Genomic DNA, 12,288 nt, shown 5'->3' on the forward strand with positions numbered 1-12,288 from the left:
AGGAAAACAAAGATGACTTTAAAGGAAAAGATAAGCCAAGATTGTGGAATAAAACCAAGAACACAGTCAATGATGGTGTTGTTGATGCCAATACAGTGCGACCCAAATTCATTTTTTCCAAATCAAATCAGGTGAATACTCAAACAACTTCTAAATCACCAAGGAAGTACACTCCATTGGGAGAACCACTTGAGTCGGTTTTCAAAAAGCTAGTGGCAAACAAGGTAATCACTATTCCAGATTTTCCTCCATATGAACCAAAGGTTAAACCAAATTGGTGGAATGATGATGAATATTGTGAATTTCATAAGAGCAAGGGTCATAAGACAGGAAATTGCCATCAACTGAAGAACATCATACAAGATCTCATTGATAGGGGTGACATTGAGATTGAAGGACACTCATCCAATCAAGAACATGAAATGTTTAAGGAACCATTCCCAAAGCATGACAAGGGAAAAGCTGCAACCACAGATGACCAAACCAACTATACCAGAGCATCTTATAACTATGATTCAACCATCAATCACATCGCGATGGACAATTATGTCTCTACCATTATCATCAAGGACAAAACCCCTGAGAATTCTACCCAGAGACCCAAGATCGTTCTGAAAGGCGTTGGATCTTCTTCCGAACCTACCTCTGAATGTCATGTTACAACCTGCCAAGGTAAATTCACTTTGCAAGGTGCTCCAGCTAAAAACACCACTTCCTCATCAACCAAACCTGAGTATGACCTTGTAGAACAGTTAGGGAAGACACCCGTGCTCATCTCCATACTTGAACTCTTGCGCATATCCCCAGCACATAAAGCCATTCTTGATAAAATCTTGAGAGACACCTCTGTCCCTATTGATTTGAATGTGGACCAGTTTCAAGCCATGGTGGGATACCTTTCCATTCCACACTCCCTTACATTCACAGAAGCTGATGATGCCTCCGTAAGTTACCCACATAATGCACCATTACACATTGAAGCCTTCATACACAAACATAGAATCAAACAAGTCCTGATAGATGGAGGAGCAGGTCTAAACATTTGTACATTGAGCACTATTAAACAATTGGGATATTCAAATAAAGCTATGAATTCTACAAACAAAATTACCATCAAAGCGTATGATGATGAAGAGCGTTCATCTAAAGGCACAGTCACTTTGCCTCTCAGACTTGGGCCAGTTACAAAGGATGTGGTTTGTCAAGTCCTTGACCTGGATCTCACATACAATATATTACTGGGATGCCCATGGATTCATGAAATGAAAGTTGTTCCCTCTACATATCATCGATGTATCAAATTTCCACACAATGGAGTTGAAGTGACCGTCAAAGTTGTCCCAAATCCATTCATATACTGCAACAATCTACGACCTAGATTAGAAATAACAATTCCAGCCAGTCGAGAAGATTTTCCATCTTTAGCATATGTGGATCCAGAATCCTTGAAAGCTTCTACATCAAAACAAGCAGAGATTAAAGAAAAGTTCAAGGTTAAAGACCTGGGATATGGTGAGTATATCTTTCATGTTGATCAACTCTCACTATCTCCTAAGGTATTCAGTCAACAGGAACAATCTACAAACAATTTTCAATGCCAAGGAATTGGGTGTGAACCACCTAGTGTTGTGGCTACTAAGTCTAAATGCAAATCTCCTCCAGTGGTGCAAGCAACTCTTGATATCAATAGTCCTAAGAGTGGTTCCAACAAAGAATCTATTGAGCATATTGTCAGCCCTCTTGAGAGCTCACATAGCTTTACCATTTCATCCACTCATTCCATTTCCACTCCACTTCCAAACTTGGATCAACAAGAATTACAAAAGCCCTTACTCATTGGGGATCAAAAATCAAGCTTTGAAAAGAAAAATCTAAAAGTCAATAATAAAGAAAAGTCCTTTAGTCTAAATCAAAATCAAAAGCTATTGGACGCTACAAAAATCGAAGTCAAGGATAAAAATCCTATGAAAGAAAAAGAGCAAGAGTTGATCTCCCCTAATATCAAAATAATTGGGGGCAAAAGTTCTACAATTTTAAGTCATAATGCATACTTGTTGATCCTTAGTCTCTATCATGTCATCCTACTTTCACTTCTTTGCACAATCATAAGCCTTCATCACTCATCCACTTGTTCCACACATCCTTTCCCTTCTGGTGATACATCATGGACCTTTAAGGGAGCTTCCTCAAAGGACTTTGTTATCAAGGATGCCCAAACTTCTTTAGGTGACACGCATATGGGCTTGTGTAGTCCACACATTAGTAATTCTATCTTAGTTCCTTTATCAAGGAAGACAGTCACTCGAGATACACATCATTCAATCAAGGAACAATGCAGCTGCAATCACAAAGTCAAGTCTCGCACATTTGAGGTAGGGGACTTAGTTCTCAGAGAAAATCCCAAAAATCAGCAAGACAAAGAGAAGAAGGGCAAGTTCGAACCAAATTGGCTTGGTCCTTACATCATTACAGCAGCATATGGATCTGGGGCATATCAGCTCTCAACTACAGAAGGTGAACCTTTGGAGGATCCTATCAACAGCATGCACCTTTGCAGGTTTTACACATAGCTCTTCAGAGTATCCTAATTCAAAAAATACAAAAAAATTCAAAAATTTCAAAAATACAAAAAAAATTATAAAACAAAAAAATCGTTACTTGGTGAAAACCTAGCAAACAGGCGCCTTGTGACACAAAAAACATTGAAAAATCAAAAAAAGTAAAGAGAAATAATTTCGTCCAATGGTGAAAACCACTTCGGTGGCACCCTAGGCAAGTACCATGGTGAAAATTGGGTCACCAGCGCCATGTGTAGAGACATTGCTCCTCCCTCCTTCAGGATTCTCTTTCATCACTTCACTTTGCACACACTCACGACCAATTCATCCATAATAAACTTACACATTCCCATCATGGCTTGTTATTGATCTACCCAAGATTGGTTCGCCATTCATAATAAACCTCCCTTTTCACTCCTTCCCATCCATAATAAATCAGCTCCTATTTGTGGCTAAGGAAAATCCTACATCTAGTGATGGGTGTGGAACTGAGAGAATCACATGTTTCGAGGAGTACAGTTTCTTCTAGCTTCCTTCAGTCTATCCGCGCACAATCTGCAATAAAGTAGCATCTGCATCGCCAATCTGCAATAAAATATCAGTTTCATGGATTCAGTCAGTTTCAGATGAGACAGCAACAACAATGGGCTTCAACAAAATCAAATCTTTCAACAGACTTAGACAACATTATGGTTCAGTGCTATCTATCCTTTCTGTGAAAGTAAACATTGTGACCACAATCAAATAAGACTTATACAAGTGACAAGAGACACTAAATTTGAGGACTACAGTGGATGTTGGTGTCGAGTCTTGGTTTTCTTTTGATTTTATCTTTTGGTGACATATCTTTTAGCTTTTCCAGGATGTCTTTGACTAGAGATTTTATCTCTAGGATGTCTTTGACTAGAAAGGTGAGGATGGGGTATCGTCACCTATTTGTATTTGTTGTCTGTGGATTATCTTTTAGTAATGCTATGACTTGTCCACAGATATGAGGACACTAAGAGTCTAGTGTGAACTGGGGCATTCCTTGTTTGCAACTGTCTTATCTCCATGCAAACGGGTATAATGACTTTCTGGGTCGAACATATGCCTTGATTGTCATAACCTATTTTGCCATAATAAAGCTCAATGATGATAAAGAACAAGAAGCTCTTTCACTTTCATATCTTCTATCTTTCATCCCCCTTTCTTGATTGACTTCCATCGTCCTTCTCGAGTCCGCGTAGCCTGCTATCACATGACTGAGTATAATGACACACCAAAAACATTTGCATTTCATGTAGATGCACCTGCATTACCACATATAAGCATTTCATACATACATATAGATATCACAACTGCATCACATCCTGCACACAACACCTGTTAGCACAATTTACATTTGCATTATCATATTCATCTACATTACATACATTCACATTTGCATCATGCATACACATATAAAACATAGAAGAACAAAAATATTGCATTTCCTCATGTACATATTTGCATCCATATCATAAGCATCACATACATCATGAAACATCTCATCACATAGGTACACATGCATATAGCTGTTGCAAAGATGAATCATCTCATATATATATATAAAGTGTCATGATACAATGATGTCAAAATACATATGGCTACAATCACCCGAAGGTGTCTACATCATCATACAAAATAGTACAAAACTGATACAAAGGAACCCACTGATAACTCCTACCAACACCGCCAGTAGTGCTAATCCTATCCATGTCATGGTATCCCATGCCACATGTCCCACCCTCATCTCCAGTCCTGGATCCTGGAACACTCATCTCAGGGCCTCCCTATCTCCATCTCGATTGTACGAAATCAGCTCCCCATCGATCGGTATCCGCAGAATCCTGTATACATCCTCCAGGGTGATTGTCATCTCCCCCATCGACAAATGAAAAGTGCAAGTCTCAGAGTGCCACCTCTCCGCCAGTGCAGTCAGCAATCCCATGTTCGCTCGAAACTCAGGCACATACAGAATATGTCTCAATCCCATAGCCTCAATCGCAGCTTGGTCCTCGGCTGTCAACTCAAGTCACAACCTCTGAGTCGATGGGAATCTCTCCTGTGACTCCAGCATAGGCAAATACTCCTACAGACACAAATCAATCATGCTAGTCCTAGTGACACTCACTGTTCATCACAAAGTGTTGCTTCTATCCTAGTGGTACTCCTTGTTCATCACAAAGTACTACGTGATTGGCACTCCCTGTTCATCACAGAGTGCTGCTCACATTTGCACTCACTCTTCATCACAAAGTGCTGCTCATATTTTAGTACTCCCTGTTCATCACAAAGTACTATATCATGGTACTCACTATTCATCACAAAGTGCCTTGATCTATCTTATCCTAGGGCCTATGCTTGAGTGAATCCTCTTGAGTAGTTTCCTAATTGGCAATGTATGTTCTATCACAGAATTGTCAATCCTAGCCCTATTTGTTATCCTAGTCTTCCCTAGAGGACCTGCTTGAGTGTATCCTCTCGGCAGCTTATCCAATTGACAATGTATGTTCATCACAGAACTGCCGATTTGACCTAGAAGACACAAATTCACATTTTTGGACACAAACGTGCTTTCATGACATAAACACTCTTTTAGACCGCATAAACGTGCTTGCCACCAACGCAAACGCGCCTACACGTTTTTGACATTTTTTTGGACCCTATTCTAAGCGCTTTATTACATTACCTAGCATGCATTAATGACAACAATAAATGCATCAAAGTACAAGGAGGTTTTGTGGTACTTACTGGCTCTCCTGCCTCTGTTGGCCTCTGAAATCGACGAACGCGATTGAACCTGTGAGCCATTGCCATCGTTGCTGACTACTACTGCTCTATCTCACTCTGCACTCTGATCTCTTGGATGTGTGGATGACAATGAGGATGTTTTCCCCTCGTGGTCTATCTTATAGACTACCCTAGCCCTAGTCTCCTGTGTCAGTCTTTGTTATCCCGTGACTTTGTCACTTTATCTGGTCAATCCATTCTAGCCTTTCTTTCTTATCGAGAGATTGTCTGTGGTCTTTTCACACCTTTTCATCCAATCTCTCGAGGGGGCATATCATTCCCATCTTGGGGCAACTCTGTATCAGTTCATCTTATCTTCTTTGAAACAACGCGACAAGCCGCATTGTCTCAAAGAGGGGCAAAATGTAGACACCTAAAATTGTCATGTCTAATTAAATAAATATTTTATTTATTTAATTATCTTTAGCCTAATTCTTCTATTAATTAAATAAATCTTTATTTATTTAATTAATTCATTTATCCTCTTCTAGCCTTATTTCTCATTTAAATAAATACATTTATTTATTTAAATTATCCTTTTCCTAAATTAAATAAATATCTTATTTATTTAATTGATCTCACTCCTTCTATTAATTAAATAAATCTTTATTTATTTAATTAATTCATTAGCCTTTTCTACCTATGACACATGTCATTCATCTCTTAATTCGTACACTACCTACCCTTTCATTATTTTATTATTTCTTTTACCTACCCTCTAATCATAGCCGACCTCCTTTTACACCTCTCAATCTTATCCTTCCATTTCATATAGTGTCTTCTATATATGGAGATGCTTCCTTCATTATCACCCCCCCCCCCCCTCTTATTGACTACTTGACTACACTACGCTTTTGAACATAGGCGATCCTACTTGCAACCACATTCTGTTCTTTGTTGAGCTCTTGTGCACATAAAATCTGAGAGCAAATATATCAAGCAAGATCAATGGAGATACGAAGAATGGAGATCCAAACCCTATTGGACATGTGATGGTATAATCTTTGTGATTTCATTTGATTTGCATTGTCTTAGGTAATCTTCATATGTTATGGTGGATCTTTGTTGTTGTTAGGCTAGGGTTTTGTGGTTGAATTCATTTAGCCTTTCAATATCGTTATTGTTGTTATCCATTTTCACCATATACAGTATCATAGATTAATATCCTTAGTGTTATTTGAGACTTTGAGGAAATAAGTCTCTTGCAATTGATTTTGCAAGTTAATTGTCCCAAATTTATAAGTTATAGTAAAAAGGGACATTATAGTGATATCAAAGCATTGCATTTTGTGGCTATATTACATTATTCCTAAAATGGGACATTACAATGTCCAATACAAAATACATGCTAAAGGAAAGAAAAATATGATCCAAAAACAAGAAAATTCCAGAAGGCCACAAATGCCCAAAAAGAAAAAGTTAAAAACCATTTGGATTCCCAAACTACTCATAGAAGCAATGCATCTCAAAGAGAAATCCAAATTCGCATCCAAAAATGCTAATCCAAAATCTCCCTCCACTCATAAATCCTCCAATCCTTCATATGAAAATTCCTCATCTTCAAAATCCATTTTGGGTCCTTATGTCCCAAAATCCGCTATCCCAAGTCCATCACCCCCTTCATCTATTTTTGATTCTCCATCTAATTCAAAACCCCTCCCCCACAACTCCACCACTCTTCAAGGTGTGTGCTAATTTTGATCTTTACAACATCCCCATCCACTTATTCACAAGTCTTCCAACACTCCATCCCTTATCCAACATCCATTTTCCATAATCTAATCCCTTTAATCCAATATTTTACATAAATCCTTATCCTCCTTCATCTCCCCATCCACTTCTACCAACATCTTTGAGCACACCTTTGTATTTCATTGGTTCATTATAGCATATCTTCAAGGGATGCCATCCATGGAACTAGATGCTTGAGTCCTTCCTCTATCCCCTATCACCCATCCACTATCTTCCAAAATCCACTTGTTTACATCCTTAACGTAATCCCTATTTATCCAAACAATTCTAAAAATCCAAAAAAAGAAAAAGAAAAGAAAGTAAAGAGAAAAAATCCATCCAATGGTGAAAGCCACTTCTTGTGGCACCTTGGGTAAGTACCATGATGAAAAATTGGTAAACAAGTGTCATGAATAATCCCCTATCCTATTGCACTATACAATTGGGGGCAAGATTCACCCATGCTATCCTACCATCTACATCCTCCATATCCCATATCCCTTATCCTCTATCCATTATTATATCTAAGTCCATCCTCCTTTCCTATCTTTGATCTTAACTATCCTATCCATATCTTCCATCTCATATTCCTCATCCTATGCAAACCCATCCTTCCTTCATATCTTTGATCTTGATGAAAAACTGTATGCAAAAAAAATAAATGTAAATGCATGCTTTGGAAAATACAAGCCTCAATTCCTCCTCCATCTACATCCCTTATGCACTATCCTTTCATCTCATACACCATTATCTACAATCCTTCCATCCTTAATTGCATTACCTTTAGTAGGGTATTTCACTCCTTTGCAACATAGTCCTTGGATCCTCATCCACCTATCCTTCATCCTTTAGTCCTCCATATCCTACCACTATCCATCCACTCAATCCCTCTATTTCCTATTAAATCAATCTCCCCATCCTTCTATCCTTTTACTAAACCTTGTTTCTCCCTTGCCATTGGTTATCATTCCTTCCTCCATCCTAACCATCATATCCTCCATTAATCCTATCCAATCCATTTATCCTCCTCCCATCATATCCAATCCATTTATCCTCCTTTCATCCCTCCAATCCAAAAATCTTGAATCAATCCAATACAATGCAATCAATCCTAATCCATGCATTCCAATCTTGCAATCTAGACCATCATCTTTAATCAATTCATCATCTTGATCCAAATCGGCTAATAATCCATTAATGACCTTTAATCCAATTATAATCATAGGGACGTATCCTTCCCAATCATTGAGGTATGCATGGTTCTTATCATTAAGTTTTCTATCCTCGTCATCAATGACTCAATCAATCAATCAATTGGTTTTTACTTGACTAGGGGCAAAATTTTAGTTTTCTTTTGGTTTGTTGTGCATGCTTGCTTGTTGCTTGTGTGTGTTATTATTGTTTGCATTTATCATGGTGTTTGCATCCTATTTACACAAAGGCGTCATGGTCTTCCATATCATGGTGTCATAAGGCATATGTTTGCACTTGTCCTTTTGATCACAAACTTGACAAATTGTCACCCTGGTTCCTTATACCTTGGTGCATAAAGTCAAGTACAATATCAAACCTAGTTTGCTTATACCACCACAACATTATTCTCCTCCATTTCCCCCCTACTTTTTATCCATATCATCTCTATCCTTTTTCATACATCCTTAATCACATAGTCCTCCTATCCATTTCAAGAGCACACCCGTGTTCTTAGAACCCGCATGTCCTCTCAAGGGGGATACCACTACCTCCTCCACATCCCACCAATGACTGAGGCATCATGCTACTAGTTGTTATCCCTTTCTATCCACTATATTTAATTCTTATTTGATACAACATCAATCCATGATGCTATATCAAAGAGGGGCAAAATGTAGACACCTAAATTTGTCCATACCTAACCACACTTGACCTTACCCCATTCTAGCCAATTAAATAAATATTTATTATTTATTTAATTAATCCAAGTCTATCTTTACCCCTCACTCTTAATTAAACAAATTTATGTTTATTTAATTAACCTTCACCTTTATCCCTCACATTTAATTCAATAAATTTATATTTATTTAATTATGCCTAACCCAATCCAACAAACCCTCTAACTAGATCAATTAATTAATTCACACTTAATTAATTGATTTAAACTATTTAAACCTCATTACCATTTTTCCTATTATTAAATTCCACCTCACCTCAATCCTTGTCCACTTGATCCTAGCCTTTGAATCGATCTACATGGATCAAGATCTAAACTTTCCATCATGTGACAAGTGTCCCTACCCCCTCTTGTTCACACATGTGTGAGAAAAAAAGATCACGTCATAGCCACCCTACCTCTTATACATGTCATAGACATGTCACTTTCATAAGTCAACCTATCTCTTACACATGTCATAGACATGTCACTTTCATAAGTCAACCTATCTCTTACACATGTCATAGACATGTCTTTTTCATGAGGTTCCCCATGTGTGAGCACATTGAGACCTCACACATGACTTCTCCTTGTGACACTTGTTACATGGTTGAGCCTTCAATCCATGTCATCTCTCTAAATCAATCCTATCCATCCATTAATCTTAGAATCTTCGCAATTGATTCTCCTTATCAAAAATCAACAATTTGAGGCATTTGGTCTCATTTTTATAATCTTCTATCATCCTACCCTTATGCTGCTATTTTCTTCTATCAATCCATCATAATTATAACATCTTGTTGTTGGTTTGAGCAACCACACTCCTCCCATCAACAACATCAAAAGAGTAAATCAAGTAGTGAAGGGTGTCTCTACTTTGGCTCAAGCAAGAGGAGAAGGTATACTGGGTTTTGTGCTTTAGATATTATTGTTTTATGCATTTATCCATCATATTTTCACCCCCTTCAATTACGTTAGCCCAAACTAACTAACATACTTGAAACATATTTTTCTATTGTGAGGACTAAATACAAATAATGATAATTTCATTCAAAACAAGATTCAATTTTAACTCAGTTCAATAGTACTATGAGAATACAAAGTGGAGATCCCATCTAAATATTGATGGATCACACACCATTATAAAGATGGAAATAATATATAGTTTTAGCCTTTCTAAATTTTCACAAACATCCTCTAAAAACCACAACCTAAAAATATTATGCCTCGACAATGATATCTCTTGATGTATGTTATATAGATTTTTTTTTTTTGATACATAAGTGACATATTATATCGATCAAGGAAAAAACATTACATAAGGATTTTTTGAGAATAATCTTTTCAAGCTTTCATCTGCAAGCCCTAACCTCAAAAGAGGCCAAATTGTGCCTTCAATCATTACAAAATCTAAACCAATCAAAACCTAGTATTGAACAAACAATGCATTACAACAAAAGGAAAAATGTCGACTTCTCGTTAGGGCTTTCTTGCCAGTAAAGTTGCAAATGTTTCTCTCGTAGCCTCCACTCCAAAAACTGCATGACATCACTAATAAAGATTCAAAATATTTTATATAGATTAGTATTAAGATATATATTAATATATTATCACAAATCAAATTTAACAAAAAAGAGTAATCACTTATAAGTTTATTTATTTTTTATCTAAATAAAACTTCAATTGATGTGAATTTTCATCATTGCAAATAACTAGCTTATATACCTTAAATTTTAATTTAATCTATATAAAGGATGTCGAGATATCCTTCTCGAGGTGCCTATTTGACTTTGGGGTATAAAATTGATTAAAAAAATAGGCGCCTCGAGAAGGATATCTCTTGGCATACTATATAGATTAAATTAAAATCTAAGGTATATAAGCTAGTAGCAGTTGGGCAACGCGACATGAAAAACATAAAATAAATGCAATATATAATTATATAGTATCTTTTTCTTGAATTGAATTATATTATAGTATTATAATATTATAATATTATTATATTATTATGTGGAGATATATGAAAATGTATATATCCATTTAGACTATTTTTAATAAATATTTATGTGTTACAAGATTACAACATATACAAAATTGATATCTCTGCTATACAAAATTGTAAGATATTTATTAGACTTCTATTTAATGATAGTATAAAACATTATTTAATGCTCACTATTATGGTTACAAATAGGGTTAGGGTTAAGGTTAGTATTGTGGTTAGAGTTAAGGATTACATAATTGTTAGGGCTGTGGTTAGGGTTCATATCGAGGTTAGAATTTGGTGTAGGTTTAGAATTATGTTTAGGGTTAGGATTACTTTTAGGATTAGGGTTAGGCTTAGTGTTAGGGTTAAGTTTATGGTTAGGGTAAGGGTTAAGGTTACTATTATGGTCAAGGATATGGTTTACATCATTGTTAGGGTTAGGGTAAGGGTAAGGGTAAGGGTTAGGGTTAGGGTTAGGGTTGTGATGAAGGTTAGGTTTCAAGGTCAAGGTGATGATAATGGTTAGGGTTTATATTATGGTTAGGGTTGGGATGAAGGTTAAGGTTTTGTTTAGCTTTCAGATTATGATTAGAGTTAGAGTTAAGGATTCCAATTAGGGTTACGATTATGGTTATGGTTATGGTTATGGTTAGGTTTCCATGTTAGGGTTAGGGTTTATTGTTAGTGTTTCAATTATGTTTAGAGTTTATATCAAATTTAGGGTTAGGGTAACCATAATTATAGTTAGGGTTAGGGTTATGATTATAACTGGGGTTGGGTTAGGATTACGACTTGATTTATGATTATTTAATGTAGAGTTAGGGTTTAGTGTTAGGGTTAAGGTTAGTATTATGGCTAGGGTTAAGGTTTACATCATTATTAGGGCTAGGGTTAGGGTTAAGATAATGGGTAGGGTTAGCATCAAGGTTCACTTTTGCTTTAGGTTTAGGATTATGGTTGGGGTTAAGTTTATAGTTAGGGTTTTGGCTAGATTAGGGTTAATATTAGTCAAGGATTAGAGTTCAATTAAAATTACATTTCAATTAGGGTTAGGGTTAAGTTTAGGAATATAGTTTAATAGGGTTTAATTCTAGGATTAGAGTGGAATTTAAGGTTAGGCTATAGTTAGGTTTCAATTATAGTAAGATGAAGTTTAGGGTTAGGATTATAATAAGGGTTAGGGATAGGGACAGGGTTAAGGGTTAGGGTTAAGTTTAGGGTTAGGGATAAATTATGGTTAGGATTTAAATAATGGGTAGGGTCGGGATTTACATCATGGTTAGGGTTGG

This window comes from Cryptomeria japonica, chromosome 9 (genome assembly GCF_030272615.1).
Source record: "Cryptomeria japonica chromosome 9, Sugi_1.0, whole genome shotgun sequence".
Lineage (NCBI taxonomy): Eukaryota > Viridiplantae > Streptophyta > Pinopsida > Cupressales > Cupressaceae > Cryptomeria > Cryptomeria japonica.